Below are 19,732 nucleotides of genomic sequence, written 5' to 3'. Positions count from 1 at the left end.
AATTCCATTTTTCCTCGTACTTTTATTTTTTCCACATTCTCGCTTTCAAACTTTATTTTTCAAATTTTTACCTTTTTTTTTACTAGGTGATGCGAACCTTTGACGTGGTGTCAGATAGGCGAGGCACTCATGGTCCTGCTGTCTGACAAGATATAGCAAACTCAGCTTATTTACTATTTCTGTGTTGGAAATTCTAGCTCCAGTACCCTTTGTTTCAACTGAGGTAGCACAGTGCACATAAGATGCAATATAGACCGAGAGAGGACACTTCCTTTCCTTGAAATATTTTCTATAATTTAACTTATATGTACCGTGAGCAGTTAATGCCCTTGCTTCACAGGCACATTCTTTAAACAATGTTTCTTTTGCAGCTTTGACTCCCCTACCTCCACTGTAGTCCTGTACCATGATACTAGTGAAGTAGTCTGTGTTCCTTGAACACTGATCTATTTGGTCTCCCCACACAGTGCCTTTGCATCATGTAAATCCACAAACTTTAGTCACAGAGACCTTACCTAAAACACCTAGGCAAACTGAAATGATTGCACTGTAGGTCGGGTTGCATGAACCAGTGTTTGTTCTTGTTATGCAAGCTATTTATAATGCTGCTTCCACAGCCATCTTTCTAAAAACATGATCCACTCGTGGTGGGTGTGATCCTAGCCCTTTTATGATAAATCTCTGTCCTACTGAGTTTACCTATATATTCTCTTGAGAGCCACAGAGGGTACGCATTGATTGTCAGATGTGCCACTTTGAAGTTGGGGATTGCCCTCTCACCCAGGAATGCTTTGTACTAATGAATGTGGACGTGGGTAAGAGATTTGTGTTTGTTGTTTGCTTCCAGCTCTGCCTCTGCCTGGTCTCCTGATCCGATACTGATCGATGAAGGGATGTAAGAAAGAGTGTTGTTTCTGCCCCATCTCCATTCCCTTTCCCTGCATGGTGTGTGGTTTGCAATGGATCCGCCTCTGTCTGCTATCCCTTAGGACTTGGGATGGCGGATTAGGGAGCATGCTGTATGGTTTTTTTTAATTCAAAGGATCTGCTTAAAGTATTTTGTGGTGATTTTTACAGCATGTTACGTATAGACGGTGTGCTTTTTGCCACAACAATGTACATTTTGTAGACCTTTGTTAATGTGTTTTTCCCTTTCAAGCGTTTCAGATTCCGTGCCCCAGGTAAGGCGGAGGAAAGTTCTGGCTCAGTGTTTCTATGTTGCAAGGTGTTACTTCTATAAAGACAATGGAGTAGTGGTTTTTACATTGTATTCCCTTATCAGACCCTACAAGTTTTGGAATATTCCCAAAGAAGGTCTACAGTTACAATATACTGAGAATGGTTTGGATGCTGTAGGTAGAACCAAAGCTGATGCTACCAGTGCTTAGAAACCAAGGGAGCCTCCCAGTGCCCAAATGCTGCCAAATGTGACATAGCAGCGTGGTGTCTTTTAGGGTGTGGAAATTCTCCCATGTATCCCTATGGGAAATAACCATGCTTCCTTCACCGGGCCTCCACATTGTTTTATTTATGAAGAGCTCGAGGTATGCGTGTTCAGAGAACATGCACGTAGGCTCAGTACTTTGCATTCATTAGTTATATTGAACATGCATTAACATTACCTCCACGTGACGCAGTGGGAATCATTTCCTGGAGGGTGATGGAAGAAATTAAGTCTCTCACCATAGATTCTTTCATGCAGGAGATCCTTTTTATATCCCTCCAATCCCATCCTTATCAATTCTTCACACTGTGGCAAAGATGCATCTGGGAACCAGGTAATATCTTCTAGCAGGAACACTTCTGGGATGCAGCAGTACTTGTCCCCAGCCATAAAACCAGGAACACTACCGACTACATTAAATATTTCCATTTGGGTTAATCGTATCAAGATATCTTATGTGAACATCCATTGGTCCATCGTAGATTTGGGCCTCTCAGACCTGCTTTGCACGCCCCAGAGATGGAACATTCTGTTTAGAAGCCTCCAAAATTCATGGTCGGGATGTTGTAAGTCACAAGGGTTTTGGATGCCTCCAGGGCAAGCTCTCCAGGACTTTAGGGTAAAATAAGAAATTTAGAGCCAGCAAACGTGTACTCTGGATGTTTTACCAGTCTCTCTTTTTGTGAGTCAGGTGGTAGAAAACCCCAGTGCTTTGGATATCGATTAGAGCAAACCGTCTTGGAATGAAGGTCCAGAGCAAAACTATTTGTATGGCTGATCGATCAAAGGGTAGACTGCTGCATCCCACCCGTCTTATTTAATGGGGTCTTGTAGCTCGTTAATGATCAATCACCTCCACGTCCCATAGCTTCTGTATGAGGGCTGTATTCCAATATATGTAGGCTAAAGAAGGGGGCAAAGTGTTGACATACAAAACTTTCATGGTGCAGATAGACGGATTTTTTCTGCTGTTGGACCTCCCTCACTGGAGAGACTCACTCGAAGGAAGCGCTATTCTGCATTACACTCCATGGAGGCTATTCACTAACTTCATTTTGTAGTATGTGAAGTAGTCTTTCAGTTCTACCACTCAAGTACTATTAAATGCTATGTACTAACCAACGGGTGCGACGCGCACCTCTGCTGCGCCTGTCTTTTCTTTGCGGAGCTGTCCTCCAAGGTGCTTCTGTAGTACATGCGGGAGGGACACGGAGTGGCTGAAAAATGGGAAATACTTACTACTAAATAGAGGTGATTAGGGAAATGTAAGGAGAACCGTAGGGAGATGCCTGCTGATACAAACACCCACCCATAAAAGAGGAAGCCCATTGCAATTTACTACTACACTACTAAGGTTAATACAGTCCCAAAGTTGTCAATGTATTCCAGTAAGTCAAGCAGCACACAAAGCCACTCTCTGATGCAGCAACAAAGTCCCATAGAAAACAATGTAGGCAGGCAATTATAGTAGCACCTCGAAATGAACATATTAAATAAATGTGAGATTAAAAAAAATGTATATCATGTGTAAATGTTAAGTGATATATAATTATTAAAAAAATATTGTATCATTTTAAAGTTTACTGAGAAACTTAAAAAAAAATCAACTTTTAATAAAATTCTCACAATAATGTATATTAATTCAACAACACAATTTATTACATATTAAATAAAAATGTATACATTATTGGTTATAAGTTAAGTAAATAGTTTAAAATGAATTATTTAATACACATTTAATTTAATGAGCTACTGTGCAGTTCTAGGTCAATAATACATATTTGAAATGAATGTGCATTTATATTATTATTATTATTATTATTAAATTAGTTTTGTAATGCGTACAGCTACCCAAAAACGGTTTCTCGGCACCTAGCACACAAATTGCTAGAAAAAGAGCAGTCAAGAACCATTTGCTACTAAAAGAGCCAAGTTTTAAGATTTCTTCGAAAGCTCAGATGAGACGGGTCATTCTTCAAGGATACCGGAAGAGAATACCAGATTTTGGGGCCAAGACAAGAAAAGGAACGGCCTCCCATTCTTACAAGTTTAAACCTGGGAATCACGAAGTCTCCGTGGGCTTTAGAGCGCAGGGGACGAGAAGGAATATAAGGATGGATGAGCTCTTGCAGGTACGCTGGTGCCACACCTTCTTTGATTTTAAAGATGTAAGACAGGGTTTTAAATGTAATTCTTTGATCAATTCGAAGCCAGTGAAGGTCACGTAAATACGGCAAGATGGAAGCCTGTCTAGGAACTTGACAAAGAAGGCGTACTGCAGAGTTCTGAACTACCTGTTGCTTTCTCAATACTGTTAGGCAGCTACGGAGATAGAGAACATTGTCGTAGTCGAGGCGAGAGGTGATGAGTGCCTGGACTACCGTGCGTTGGGTTGAGGCAGGGAGCATCCAAATGATCTTACGAAGCCACCTCAAGATCGTAAAACAGATGGCAGCAACACTCGCCACCTGTTGTCTCTTAGAGAGACTATCATCAATAATGATGCCCAGATTACGGACATGGGTGACAGGTAGGGGAAAGGAACCCATTTCCTGAGGCCAATGCTGAGGGCCCCATAGGTCCTTATGCTTGCCCAGGATAAGGACCTCGGTCTTATCCCCATTTAACTTCAAAAAGTTAAGGCCCATCCACTCTGTCACTTGCCGTAGGCCGCACTAAAGGGCGGATGTCGTAGCGTCTTTAGTGGTGGAAAGCGAAAAGGCAATCTGCGTATCATCCGCATACGAATATAGGGAAAGACCTGCCTCTTCCACGATCTTTGCCAGCGGTTTGACATAGATGTTGAAAAGCAGGGGGCTTAAAATGGATCCCTGTGGTACTCCATATGCTGATACGCAGATCTTAGATGATGCCTTAGCAGAAAAGACTTGGAAAGTGCGACCATCAAGGAATGAAGCAAACCAGGATAAGGCAGTGCCTTCCAGCCCAAGAGACCTAAGGGTGTTAAGCAAGATGTTATGCGACACAGTGTTGAATGCGGCACTCAAATCTAATAGAATGAGTGCCGCTGTTTCCCCTTGATCTAGGTGCTGGTGCAGTTTCTCAGTGACCCCAAGCAGAGCGGTTTCAGTTGAAAAGTTGGTTCTAAACCCGGATTGTGAATAATGTAGAAAGCCAACTTTGTCTGTGTGTTGTGTCAATTGAGTATTGATATGTTTCTCCAAAATTTTGGAGAATGCCGGAAGCAGGGATATAGATCTAAAATTAGATAGTACAGAAGGATCTGCTCCCGCCTTTTTCAATAAAGGGAGGACCATGGCTCGCTTCCACTCGGGGGGGGCACCAAGGCCTCCCGCATAGAGGCGTTAAGAAGATCTATAAGGACGCCTTTAGAAATGGCAAAGGATGTTAATAGGCAAAGGATCAAGAGGAGACCCAGATTTAACACTGTTTAAGCAATTTTGGAAAGACGTCTCTTCAAATGGGTGCCTGGAAAAAATCTTGGCTATCTGGTCACAATTACTGTGATATTTAGGGTCAAATGCAGAAGCCATACTACACAAGGAAGGGGAAGGAGCAGAAAGTGCCTTGTAGATGAGTGCAACCTTCTGGATAAAGAAGTCAGCAATGTTGTTACATTGATTTTCCTCAAGGACAGGAGGGGAAGGGATGGTATCAGAACCTGCTAACTTCTTTACTACAAAAAATACAGCCCGATGACGATTGGATGCCTTAGTGATTGTATTAGCAACGTAAGAAATGCGTGCCTCTTTACACGCTGAATGATAAGTTTGAGGCATGTGGGCTGCTGAATTCATATCTGTGCATAGATCGCCGCCTAGTGTTGGGTCCGGATGATCGCACATTGTTGTCCTGGAAGAGTCTTCGAAGTATCACCAGATAGGTGGCTCCTCCCCTGGACTACAGTGCGCATGGGCATCGACTTTATCCTCAGATTGTTTTTTTCCACCATTGGGTTCGGATGTATATTGGTTCCCTCTAGTCGGAATCGAAAAAATACTTTTCTTAAGACCAAGAGGTCTTTAGTTCCACGTCGGTATTGTCTTGCGTTCGGTGCCTAACTCTTCCAGCTCGGTTTCGAGCCGGATTCCATCGCCCGCGTGCTTTCGACGCGGAGGGCCCAGTCGACGCCTCAGACCCTATCGACTGTTCATCATGGACCGAAGTCCGTTCAAAAGATGTCCCGTCTGCAATTCAAAGTATCCCCACATCGACGTCCACCCGGTGTGCAATAAGTGTCTGTCGCCGGACCATGATGAAGCCAGTTGCATGGCTTGTTCCCGCTCCAGGTCCAAGAAGACACTTAAGCAATGACACGCTGCGCGCCAGGAGGCCCAGCTCACTGCACCGGCGCCTGCGGACATTTTCGATGCCGGGGATGTCGAGGAAGAAGTTACCGGGGACATCGGTGACAACCTGTCGAATCCCGCGTCGGACGGCGACTACGACTACAATGCGGACGCAGAAATGTTCGAAGCTGAAGAAGTCGTCGACGAGGTAGGGGACGACGACGGGGCCTTCGGGGCCATGGAGGATAGCTCGGACGAAGAGCGACCTCGCTCTGACACTGGGGTTGTACAGATTCATAAGGCTCAGGTCGAGGGATCGCCACTAGGCCTTACCCAAGATCTTACAATGGGTTCTACGGCTCCGCCTTCGGGCTCGGCCACGGACATTGCTATTGAGCTGCACCCTGGAAAATCGAAACCGAAAGTGAAACCTACGGTCTCGACACAAGAAACAGCGCAGGTGCCCGCCTCAAAACCGAAAGTGTGCATTACTTTGGTCGGATCCAAGGCCTCGGAGCCCTCGGCGTCGAAGAAGCAAAAGGGTGTTGTCGAGACGAAGGCTCAAGTCAAGGGCGTCGAGACGAAGTCTGCCGCGCCGAAGACTAAAGTCAAGGTGGTCGAGCCGATTAAGTCGGCGCAGAAGGCGGTCGACACCAACAAAGGACTAGGTGACCCGAAGAAAGGACTCGGTGACCCGAAGGTTCTCGAGACTCCGCGTCAACAGGACAAGGCCAAGAGCGGCGCACCCCGAGAGTCCACTCCTAGTGGGGCCTCGAAGGATCCCGTCGACTCGGCGCCCCCGTCCGCCGCGTTCACCAAGAAGGTGACTGACTCCCTACAGCGCATCAGGGAGAAGGCCTCGACGGTCGGACCAACAGATCCTCCACCTCCGAAGCCAGTCGAAAAACCTCACAAGGCGTTGACGCCCATTCACTTCACATTACCGCCGAAGGCTTTCACCCCTAAAGCGGTCGCCAGCGTCCCCGAGAAGGTGTCCTCGGTGCCGAAGGCGTCGACGGAGGTGTCCACCTTGAAGCATCGACAATCTTCGGTGGACGAACAACCTGAACGTTTTTTTGATGCCGAAACGGGCAGACTTTCCCTCCACAAGCCGAAAATTGCCCCGGAACAACCAATGGAGTCCTACAAGATTCCCCTAAAGAGAAAGAGGGACTCTGCTTCCACTCCTGTCCTTGTGGAACCAATTTCTCCACAGACTCGTGATGTCTCGCCCACCTACTCTGATGTGGACTCTGGGGAGGGCGATGATGAGGATGAGTACAGCTATCCTGTCTATACAGACCCTGATGATACCAATGAACCCTGGGCTGCTGGTGCTGACCCAGGTGATCCTCATTCTGGACAAGACACTCAATTCTATTCTGTGAAGACATCTCCTACAGAGGATTCTGCAGCATTCAATGCCCTTATTGAACGGGCAGCTAAAAATCACAACGTCCAGCTCCATGCTGACCCTGTTGATGTCGATTTCCTTTTTGATACCTTTTCAGTCTCGGAGAGGACTGTAAAAACTCTACCTATGTTAAAAGGTGTCTTAAAACATGCTGGAGATATCTTTAAAGAGCCTACCAGAGCAAGGGTGATAAACCCTAGGATTGAGAAAAAGTATAAACCAGCGCCTACTGATCCTACCTACATTAAAGGACAGTTGCCTCTGGACTCTCTTGTCGTCTCGAATGCCCGGAAGAGGGCTAATTCTCAGACTATGGGTGATGCTCCTCCCCCAGACAAGGAATCTAAGGTCTTTGAGGCATCAGGGAAAAGGGTGGCAGCACAAGCGGCCAACATCTGGCGCATTTCCAATACACAAGCGCTTCTAGCGAGGTATGACAGGGCACACTATGACACACTGGAGACCCTGTTGCAACTCCTGCCAGATGAATACAAGGAGGCAGCTGAGATGCTTATTCAAGAGGGGAAGCTGATCTCTAATGCTTCAATTAAGTGTGCACTGGACGCGGCTGACACCGCAGCCAGGGCTGTCAACACTAGTGTTATGCTGAGACGACATGCCTTGCTGAGAATCTCCGGATTTAAGCCGAAGATACAGACCACCATCCTTAATCAAACAGTAAATCTGGATCACCTGTTTGGCCCAGAGGTTGACACCACCTTGGAAAAGATTAAGAAAGACACTGAAACTGCTAAGTCCATGGGTGCCTTACAGTCCCAGCAGTTCAGGGGTGGGTCTTTTCGTCGCTCAAGCTCTAGAGGCGTTTCCAGAGGCAAGCTCTCCCAAACCACGCAGTACTACAAAGGCAACACACAGTCCACATACACCAACAAAAGTCGAGGTGGATATCGTGGAAACAGCGCCAAGGGCAGGGGTCGTGGAAACAACAACTCCAGATCCTCTGCCACCAGCAAACAGTGACGCCTTGTCACTACCCCGACCACACTACACCGGTCAGGGGGAGACTTCAGCAGTTCCTGACGGTCTTTAGAACCATCACCACAGACAGGTGGGTCAGACAACTTATACAGTACGGTTATTGTCTGGAGTTAACATCCACTCCACCCAACATACCCCCAAGACACCGTCCTATGTCTGCCGAGCATTTGCACTTATTGCAGCAGGAGGTCCTCGTCATGCTGCAAAAAGGGGCGATAGAGCTCGTGCCTGTGCAGGAAAGAGGCACAGGAGTCTACTCCCTGTACTTCTTGATACCAAAAAAGGACGGGTCCCTCAGGCCCATACTGGACCTCAGGCCCCTAAACCAGTACATCCTATCGGAGCACTTCCATATGCTGACCCTGTAGCAAGTGCTCCCGTTGCTCAGTCAGGGGGATTTTCTCGCAACTTTAGACCTAAAAGACGCATATTTTCATATTCCACTGCACCCGTCACACAGAAAATACCTCTGGTTCACCATCCAAAACCAACACTACCAGTTCAAGGTTTTGCCTTTCGGAGTCACCACGGCACCCAGGGTGTTTACAAAGTGCCTTGCGACAGTGGCAGCGCACCTAAGGAGACGGAACATTCACGTCTACCCTTATCTGGACAACTGGCTCATCCAGGCGAAGTCAGCCCATCAGTGTGCCGCTCACGTGTCCCACACCATTCACCTCCTTCACGACCTGGGATTCTCACTGAATTATCCAAAGTCCCACCTCCAGCCCACCCACATACGGCAGTATCTGGGTGCGACGATAAACACTCTGGCAGCCACAGCACAGCCAAATTCAGTGAGGGTCGGCAGCATTCAATCGCTGATACAGCGATTCAAACCCCAACACTCGCTTCCAGCGAGAGTGTTCATGCAGTTGATAGGCATGATGGCCTCCTGCATCTCCATAGTTCCGCACTCGAGACTACATATGCGTCCGCTTCAGGAGTGCCTAGCACGTCAGTGGACTCAGGCTCAAGGGCAGTTGAAAGACCTAGTGTTGGTGACCGGTCGGGCATACAACTCTCTGCATTGGTGGAATCCACGAAACCTTTCCAAGAGCCTGTGCCACAGATCATCCTGACAACGGACGCTTCTCTTCATGGATGGGGAGCTCATGTACTCCACTACACTGTGCAGGGACTATGGACACCACAGCAAAGGAAGATGTTCTAGAACTGATGGCGATCTTCATGGCACTGAAAGCCTTCAAAGTACATCTGTGCAACAAGGTCGTGTTGATCCCGACGGACAACATGACGGCCATGTACTACATTCAGAAACAGGGAGGGACACACTCTCCACAGTTGTCTCATCTGGCTCAGAGCATGTGGAAGTGGGCCATACAGAGAAACATCTTCCTCATGGCGGAGCACCTCCCAGGCAAAGACAATCAGATGGCGGACCTGCTCAGCAGGTACAGCTACCAAATGCACGAGTGGGAGATACATCCATCAGTACTCCACCCGTACTTCCAAATGTGGGGTCATCCAGAGATAGACCTGTTCGCCACAAGGGAGAACGCAAAATGCCAAAGCTTCGCCGCCAGGTTTCCACACCCACAGTCACAGGGCAATTCGATATGGATGAACTGGTCAGGCAGATTTGCGTACGCTTTTCCCCCAGCACCTCTGATACCGCTGGTGGCACGCAAACTCAGGCAGCACTCGATGACTCTCATCCTGGTTGCTCCAACGTGGGCTCGCCAACCATGGTACACCACGTTTCTAGAACTGTCCGTGGTACTGCATCAAAGGCTACGCCTCACACCCAGCCTTCTGACGCAGAGCCATGGCGACATTCAGCATCCAGATCCGCAACAGCTCAACCTGGCGATCTGGCTCCTGAGGTCTTAGAGTTTGGCTATCTAAACTTGCCAAAAAAAAAAAAAAACACAAGAAGAGAAGACCAGGTCTATGGTGGTGTGGTGTCTAGAATGGTGTACGGGGGTCATGCGGGAGAGTGTGTGAAAAAGGATTGAGTGTTGACTTGGCCAGAAGTCAACACTCAATCCTTTTTCACACACTCTCCCGCATGACCCCCGTACACCATTCTAGACACCACACCACCATAGACCTGGTCTTCTCTTCTTGTGTTTTTTTTTACTTGTTCCTAGGGGCATGAGTCGACAGGTCGTTAAATTATTTCCCCTTTGACCCTCTGCACATTTGTTTTTTCGTATCTAAACTTGCCTCCTGACTGCATAGACATCATCCGGGAGGCGAGAAAGCCCACCACAAGAGCATGCTATGCGGCGAAGTGGAAGCGGTTTGTCATTTACTGTGCAGACCACGACATTAACCCGCTAGATGCCTCTATTCAAAACATCATTTGTTAACTTTTCCATCTGTACAAATGTAATTTGGCCTATGCTTCCATTCGAATACATCTATCTGCAATGGCTGCTTATCTCCAAAACAGGCAGCACCTCTCACTTTTCAGGATGCATGCCATTAAGGCCTTTCTAGAAGGGCTCAAGCAAGGCATTCCTCCGCGGACTCCGCCAGCTCCGGAGTGGAACCTCAATGTGGTCCTCACCAGGCTGATGGGTCCCCCTTTTGAACCGCTGCATTCCTGCGAGATTCAATTCTTGACATGGAAAGTAGCTTTCCTTATAGCGAATACATCGCTGCGACAAGTTAGTGAGCTCCAGGCACTAACTATCCAAGAGCCATTTATTCAAATTCATTCCAACAAGGTGGTGCTTCGCACTAACCCTAAATTCCTTCCTAAAGTAGTTTCTCAATTCCATATTAATCAAACTATTGAATTACCTGTGTTCTTCCAAAATCCTGAGTCATTGGCGGAGAGAATGCTCCACACCCTTGACGTCAAAAGGGCCCTGATGTATTACATTGATAGGACCAAGGATTTTAGGAAAACTAAATAACTCTTTGTTGCCTTTGCGCCACAACACAAAGGTAACCCCATTTCCAAAGCTGGTATAGCCAGGTGGATAGTTAAATGTATTCAGATCTGCTATCTGAAAGCCAAACGTACTCTCACCATTCCACCGAGGGCCCACTCCACCAGAAAGTTGGGGGCCTCCATGGCTTTCCTTGGAAATATTCCTTTGGGAGACATATGTAGGGCAGCCACGTGGTCTACCACACACACATTTACGAAGCATTATTGTGTTGATGTGCACTCCAAACAGCAGGCAGCTGTAGGGCAGGCTGTTCTAAAAACCCTTTTCCAAACTGCTGTAGCTGTAGCTGGCACGGGCGGCCGCCGTTAATGGAGGGACTGCTATGTATTCTATGCACAGATATGAATTCAGCAGCCCACATGCCTCGAACCGAATATGCTACTTACCAGTATGCATCTGTTCTTGCCATGTAGGGCTGCTGACATTCATATCGCCCGCCCTCCTCCCCGACGCCTGTAGCAGCTGCAGAATTCACACTTACTTTTAGCATGGTCATCATTCACTTAGTTTCACTCCATCTTGGCCACAATGGCTAAAAACAATCTGAGGATGGAGTCGATGCCCATGCGCACTGTAGTCCAGGGGAGGAGCCACCTATCTCGTGATACTTCGAAGCCTCTTCCAGGACAACAATGTGCGATCATCCGGACCCAACACTAGGCGGCGATCTATGCACAGATATGAATGTCAGCAGCCCTACATGTCAAGAACAGATGCATACTGGTAAGTAGCATATTCGCTTTTAAGAGCAGCTTTGTATGCATCTTTACAAGTTAAAGAATACGATTTCCTCCATCTTCTTTCTAGTGCTTTACATTTGGACTTAATAACTTTAAGATCGTTTGTAAACCATGGGGCAGGGGGGTGATGAGTAAAGCTGCGCTTAGGTACAGGGGGCAGACAAATGTCAATGGCATTGGTTAGCCAGTCAGAGACAGCAGTATTTAATGAAAGCAAAGGTAAAGTGACATCAGGTATGCTAGTAGACAGAGTAGTGTTAAAATACTCCATATTCAACTTGCCCCAAGATCTGAGACTACCTGAGCTAGTAGGAGAGGCCACTACCCTAGATGTAAAAGGCTTAAGGTTGAATGGAATTATAAAATGGTCGGACCAGTCTAACTGAAGCGCAGGAGTACTACAGTCATAGCAAAGATTGGACAAAATTGGATCCAGAAGGTGTCCCGCCTTATGAGTAGGGCCCTGATTGCATAACCGTAAGCTTAGAGCCTCCAGATCGGATAAGAAAGTACGGCAGATGTTATTCTGATTATCTTCTAGGTGAAGGTTCGGGTCACCTAGAATTGTAAAATTCGCTGCCTTTAAAATGAAGGGAGCAATAAGGTCAGGGAAAGTGGAGACCCAAGGGCCGCGCTTCCCCGGAGGGCGATAAATTAAAATGCCAGACAAGGTCAGCTGAGGGGATACAGAGAGTTTAAACAAAGCCGCATCACACTCTGTGATTGAAATAGCTTCAAATTTACAAAAATTAGTAGATTTATAAATTAAAGCAATCCCCCCACCTTTGCCTGTTTCTCGATCTTTCCTGATGATGAAATATCCAGGAGGAAGAGCAGTGGCAATGTCGGGGCCCGAACTGGCATGAAGCCATGTTTCGGAAAAAAAAAAGTGCATCTGGATGTTCAGTACTAAGAAGGTCAAAAATATGCTCCTTATTTTTGGCCAAGGAATGACAGTTCAGGCTTAAAAAATACAAATTCTGGCAACATGCTATTTTGGCAGAGGTGGTGCTATGACAGACCTGAAGGCCAGTTCTGGAGAAGGTATTTAAAGACGCATAGGACCCAATGTAAAATTGCATTGAATGCAAGTGAAGCCGCGATAAGGAGGAATACATACAGCGCATTTAGGAGAAAGAAAATGCTACTTACCAGTATGCATCTGTTCTTGGCATGTAGGGCTGCAGAACCATACACTGTTGCATTAGATCACCATCTGGGGGTAGGCCTGGATAATTACACTTTGTTGTTGTCTTAGAAGAGTCTTTGTTTGCTGGATGACTCCTCCCTTAGACCGTAGTGCGCATGGTCATCGACTCCATCGTCAGATTGTTTTCGCCATTGGGCAAATGATGGAGTTGTATAATTACAGATACAAATGACCATGTGTTGTGTATCTAAATAAGATAATTCTGGAACAGATATAGGAAGCCGGGGAGGCGGGTGGGCGTGTGTGGTTCTGCAGCCCTACATGCCAAGAACAGATGCATTCCGGTGAGTACCATTTTCCGTTCGAGGACTATGGGCTGCAGACCACACACTGTTGCATAGATTGCACAGCAGTTTCTCCCTTAGCGTCGGCCACCCACATCTGTTGCAGGAGTTTGAAATAATGTTTTTTGTACAGCCTGGCCCACACTTGCTTGTTGTTTTGCCTGGGCATCCACACAATAGTATTTTGTAAATGTGTGTGTAGTAGACCATGTAGCTGCTTTACAAATATCATCTAATGGTATGTTTCCTAAGAATGCCATAGATGCTCCTAACTTACGGGTAGAATGAGCCCTATGAGGAATCGATAGAGTGTGTTTTGCTTTTTGGTAGCAAATTTGAATACACTTAACAATCTATCTAGCAATGCCTGATTTAGATATAGGATTGCCTTTATGTGGAGGTGAAAAGGACACAAACAGTGGTTTAGTTTTACGAAAAGGTTTTGTCCTATCAATGTAGTATAGAAGTGCTCTTTTTACATCTAGTGTGTGGAGAGCTCTTTCTGCAACCGTTTGCGGTGTGGAAAAAATACTGGCAACTCGATTGATTGAGATGGAACGGTGAAATGTCCTTTGGCAGAAACTTGGGATTTGTTTTGAGAACCACTTTATTATGATGAAGTTGTATAAATGGTTCTTGAATTGTTAATGCCTGGATCTCACTCACTCTTCTTAGTGAGGTAACTGCTACTAAAAAGGCAACTTTCCATGTAAGAAACTGTAACTCGCACTTATGCAATGGTTCAAAAGGTGGACACATATGTCTTGTGAGAACAATATTTAAATTCCATACTGGAGAGGGTGGTATTCTGGGAGGAATTATTCGTTTAAGCCCTTCCATAAATGCTGTGATTGCAGGTACTCTAAACAATGACAAATGTTGTCTGTTTTGGAGATATGCTGCTATAGCAGCAAGATGTAATCTGATTGAGGAATACGCTAAGTTAGATCTTTGCAAATGTAATAGGTAACATATGATGTTTTGTATAGAAAAGGTTGACGTTGTTATTTGTGCAATAGACAATGAACCTTTTTCATTTTTCTGCATAACATGCTCTAGTGGTAGGACGTCTTGCCTCCTTAATGATATTCATGCAACCAGGAGGTAAATTTAGATATCCAAATTCTAAAACTTCAGGAGCCAGATCGCTAGATTGAGCTGCATTGGATCTGGATGCATAATCTCTCCATGGTTCTGTGTTAGTAGATTTGGGAAGAGTTTTAGTTTGTGATGTGGCACTACGGAGAGCTGTAGTAGCGTGGTGTACCATAGTTGTCTCGCCCATGTTAGTGCTATGAGAATTAATGTGAGAGAATGTTGTCGTAGCTTGTGTACCACTAATGGAATTAGTGGGAGAGGCGGAAAAGCGTTCGCAAATTTGTTCGACTAGTTGATCCATACCGCATTGCCTTTGGATAATGGGCATGGATATCTGGCGGCGAAGCTTGGGCATTTGTAGTTGCGATGTGTGGCAAACAGATCTATCTCTGGTTATCCCCACTCGAGCTTGTAGTGAGTGTTGTGGCTGAAATCTTTTGATGAGAGTCTGTATAGCTTGTATTCTTATTAAGTTGGGGTACGCTATTGCCCTGGAAGTATCTATTGTGACACCTAGATTCTGCTGAGATAGGGACGGTTGTAGATGTGACTTCTTTTGATTTATTGTAAACCCTAACTTGTGCAGCAGGAAGATTGTCTGACTCGTGCACTGTACACATTGGTTGTATGACTTGGATTTTATTAGCCAGTCGTCGAGATATGGGAAGACATGAATGTTGTCCCTTCTTAAGTGTGCTGCTACTACTGCTAGACACTTTGTGAACACTCGAGGTGCTGTTGTTACTCCAAAGGGGAGCACCTTGAATTGGTAGTGCTGACCTTCTAGTACAAACCTTAGGTACTTTCTGTGAGATTGAGGAATGGGAATGTGGAAGTAGGCGTCCTTGAGGTCTAATGTGGCAAGGAAGTCACCTTTCTCTCGTAACGGTAGAACCTGTTGTAATGTGACCATATGAAAATGGTCTGAATGTATGTACAGGTTTAGGGGTCTTAGATCTAGAATCGGTCTGAGAGACCCGTCCTTTTTGGGTATGAGAAAATAGAGGGAGTAAACCCCTGTGTTCTGATGTTCTTTTGGTACTAGTTCTATTGCGTTCTTTTGCAGTAGGGATTCCACCTCTTGTCTTAGTAGTGAGAGGTGTTCCTGTAACATAGGACGTTGTCTGGGTGGTATTTTTGGAGGAGTGGAAGTGAGCTCCAGGCAATAACCTGACTGAATTATTTGTCTTACCCACCTGTCTGTGGTGATGGAATTCCAGACAGGTAGGAACTGTTGTAATCTTCCCCCAACCGGAGTGGAAGTCACTGTTTGGGAGTAGAGGCTTTGCGATTGTTATTGCCTCTACCTCTGCCTTTAATATTGTTCCCTCTATACCCTCCTCTATAATATCCCTTATTAGGCGAGGTTTGGGTGGGCACTTTGTAAGTAGAGGAGGTGGTATCAGTTTGGAAATTTTTAGAGGCGCCCCTATATGAGGAGCGACGAAAGGAAGGTCTATGGGCTTGCGTTTGTAAAGCTCCCATTAATTTTGCCATATCTGTATCTTTTTTCATTTTTTCCAATGCACTGTCTACATTTGGACCGAAAAGATGTTGTTGGTCAAATGGCTGGTTTAATATACTGGCTTGTACTTCTGGTTTAAACCCAGAGATTCATAGCCATGCATGTCTGCGCAACAGTACGCCTGTATTTACTGCTCTAGATGCTGTGTCTGAAGTGTCTAGTGCGCATCTTATGGAGGACTTTGTTATTACTTTGCCCTCTAGTATTAAGTCAGCAGCCCTGGCCTTATATTGTTCTGGCAGGTGTTGCATGATAGACTTTAACTCATCATAATGAGCCCTGTCATATCTTGCTAACAAAGCTTGAGTTTTAGCAATCCTCCATATATTTGCAGCTTGTGATAGGGTGCGTTTCCCTGAAACATCCAAACGCTTAGATTCTTTGTCAGGGAGTGGAGCATCCCCTGTTTTCTGCGAGTTGGCTCGTTTTCTCGCATTTGACACTACCAGTGAATCTAGTGGCATCTGTCCCTTAATATATGCTGGATCAGAGGAAGCCACTTTGTATTTCTTTTCCAATCTGGGGTTAATTACCATGGCTCTGGCTGGGTCTTTAAATATTTCTGGTGCATGTCTTACCACTCCATTAAGTATTGGAAGTGTGGTCTTATGTGAAGTTAATTGTGTGTCCTTAAGGAAGTCTTCTTCTACTGGATCTGTATGTAAGTCTACTCCATGGAAAGTAGCTGCTCTATGAGCTGTGTGAACCCAATAGTGTTATCTGGTGGAGATGGCCAAGACGGGTATGCCTCGTCTTGTGGTAGATCTGGTGCATCTGGTGAATTGTAATCTTCCCATGGGTCTCCTGATGACCCAGCAATATCATCTGGGTCATTAACCTCATCTATTTGATGATAACTCTCTTGTGAGTATGTATCTCCATAATCCTCATCTTGTGGTATAAGGCTATGTGTGCTAGCTGGTGAATGTACAGGAGAAATATCTGGTAGTATTTCTACTTCTGGTGAAGGCAGTCTTCTAGGGGAAGTCTGAACATGCTTCTTTGGAGGAACAGGCGATGGTTTAGCACAGCCCATTTTCCTCTTTTCAGGCACTGTGTACACATGTCCAGTCTTTGGATGAATTTTGCCTTACATCAGGTTGGAAAAGTTCTTCTATTGGTAAATCCTTTGTCGACGCCGATTTATCTTGTTTGGGGCCGACAGTTTTATGCTTTACAGTGTCTATTGTCTTTGGAACGAGTCTTGGTTTTGGTTCCAAAGGCTTTTCTTGCCTTTTTCTTTGGATCTGTGCTTTTTGGATCTGAAGCTTTTGTTCCCGAGTGTTTAGACTCATCTGCCTTGGGGGCCGAAGTGTGTTTCGGTATGGAAACTGCTTTCGGGTCTGCTTTTTTCGTTACCGTGGTCGTTTTTGTTTCGGTAACCTTAAGAACTTCTTTCGACACCGAACTTGGTTTCGGTTTTGTAACTTTCAGTACCGATGGATGTTTGGGTGCCGGTCTTAATTTAGGCGTATGCACTTTCTGCTTTTCAGGACCGACAGACTGACTCGAGCCCGAGTCGACTGGAGGCTTTTTAATACTTTTCGCTGCCGAGCCTGAAGGCGGGGCATCAGAAGGTTTCAATCAGTGTACCCCCAGACCCGAAGGTGGGGGTGGAACCGAAGCCTGTCCCGGTATGGGGGGTGAACAGGGTCGACGCTCTTACTCATGACCTGTTGACCAGCTGGAAGAAGATCATCATCTTCGGATCGATCCTCTGCTCCGGAAGCTGACTCTTCTGCTTCGGAAGCGACGTCTTCCTGCTGTTCTTCGACGTCTGCCTCGATCGGCGCCTGGTGGATGATGAGGTCTGGCGTGGACGATGATGACTGCTCCATAGCTCTTCGAGCTCGACGGTCCCTGATTGTTTTCTTGGACCGGAACGAAGCGCAGTCCTCACAGTCTCGACTCTCGTGCTCTGTAGACAAGCACAGGTTGCAAACCTCATGAAGGTCAGTGTGGGGAAACTTGTATCCACACTGAGGGCACTTCTTGAATGGTTTTCTTTCCATGAGCCAAAGGCCCAGTGGCGCAGTTGGGCCCGACGGCCCGACGAGCGCTGGAATCGAGAAGTGGATTGTTTCTTTGATGCGGGCGACCTGAATCCGTGTCGAAGACGATATTGATGTTGTAGATTGATTTATGGATTCAAAAGGAGATCGGTAACGGAACTGAACGATGAACACATCCGAGCCCGATGGCGGAAAAAACAATCCGGCGATGGAGTCGATGACCATGCGCACTACGGTTTAAGGGAGGAGTCATCCAGCAGACAAAGACTCTTCCAAGACAACAACAAAGTGTAATCATCCAGGCCCACCACCAGATGGTGATCTAATGCAACAGTGTGTGGTCTGCAGCCCATATGCCTCGAACATATATTTACTAAGTCTGTGAAGTTGCGCAGCTGAATATGTAATTCTCTTAATTACAGTGATCGCATTTTGCCCATGATTTCTGGCAGCTGGGCACGTCAGGGCACGGTCATAGGCGCGCGCGCGCATCTGTAAAATAGAGTCAAGGACCATAGAGTGCGGCTAGAATGTCGCTCAAAATGACACCTATCATGCCTACCAGCCAGAGGTGTCTGTGCGGCTAGAGAGGCTGAAAGTCAGGGGGCGCCGTACCATAGAGTATGGGATCATACAGAGCCAGGCAAACAACTACCACAGGTACACATTTAAACGATTATTATATATTACATACTTATTTTTTTTATAGAATAATCAACTTTAATAATTTTCCCCATACTTTCCCATAAATAGATTTCTGGGATGGTGATGGAGGTCTCCTCCTGCATGTGAAAAGTTAGTAGTAGTAACTTTACCGTCCTAAATCCGGTTACAGGAAGCTCAACCCCCTGATTAGAGGGGACGGAGACCTGAAAGACTACATCTACATGTAAATCTACTCTTAAAATGGTGAATAGGAAAAAGGGTAGAATTACACCTAGGTACACAAGTAATAATTCACATGAGTAAAAATATACATTGTATATTTCACTTGGTGAATTGGGCTCCTTGTGCTTCTGAGCCACTCACGGGTTCCGCTAAGGCTCAGGAATTTCTGTCCCTCGTGTTACTCACTATCTTGAGATCCCTTCTTATAGAAAAACGCCCACTCTCTGCCAGGGCCTTCCTTTTCCTGAGTAGCACAGCACTAGTGCTGTGTCTTAGATTGGTTTACCATATAAGTATGTCTGTAAACCGGGAGTGGCTGCCGGGACTCAGCAGGAATGTGAATGTGTAAGTCTATATTCAAAGCTGTGTAGAGAGCTGTGCCATCCTCTCGCAGAGCTTGAGTCCGCCGCAGCATTTTAAAATACTAGGGTTATTAGCTAAGTAACTTTAATTGACAGATCCGCAAGAGAGAGACATATACCAGTCACTTAAGCCTTGTCTGGTACCTGCTGTAGACGTGGGTGTTTTCCTGACACATACAGTCTACTGAAGCAATGCATGGTTTGCCACTGTGCATGCAGCAGTGCACAGACAGCCCTCTCCATGACTGAGCTGCAGCATTCCACAAACCCGGAACAGGCGCTGCTTGTTGGCATTGATACAGCTTAACAGAAGGAAAGCATGATCAAGCCCTGTGGAGATTATATTTGTTTTATGTATATAATCCCCAGTCACATAATTTGTAGCACCTGTATAAGCTCATACTCTTCCAACCGTGCACAAAAATAGTAGCCTCTGGCCTCTAAGAAGTGCTTCAGGCTTATCTGACGTATCAGGCACTTTACAAACTATGCAATAGAATATATACCCTTTATCAAATTTAGAACTAATTCTGATTCGGGTGCAACCAGAAGTTTCGG

General features: G+C 45.9%; 1 protein-coding gene across 2 annotated transcripts in view; it reads left to right on the top strand.

The window, feature by feature from the left end:
• Window positions 1–19,732, top strand: part of ALMS1 (ALMS1 centrosome and basal body associated protein) — a 220,681-nt gene that overhangs the window by 117,043 nt on the left and 83,906 nt on the right. The window lies entirely within an intron of this gene.

This window comes from Lissotriton vulgaris, chromosome 3_1 (assembly GCF_964263255.1).
Source record: "Lissotriton vulgaris chromosome 3_1, aLisVul1.2, whole genome shotgun sequence".
Lineage (NCBI taxonomy): Eukaryota > Metazoa > Chordata > Amphibia > Caudata > Salamandridae > Lissotriton > Lissotriton vulgaris.
Note: the sequence above shows the minus strand (reverse complement) of the source record. Positions and strands in the feature narration are given on the sequence as shown.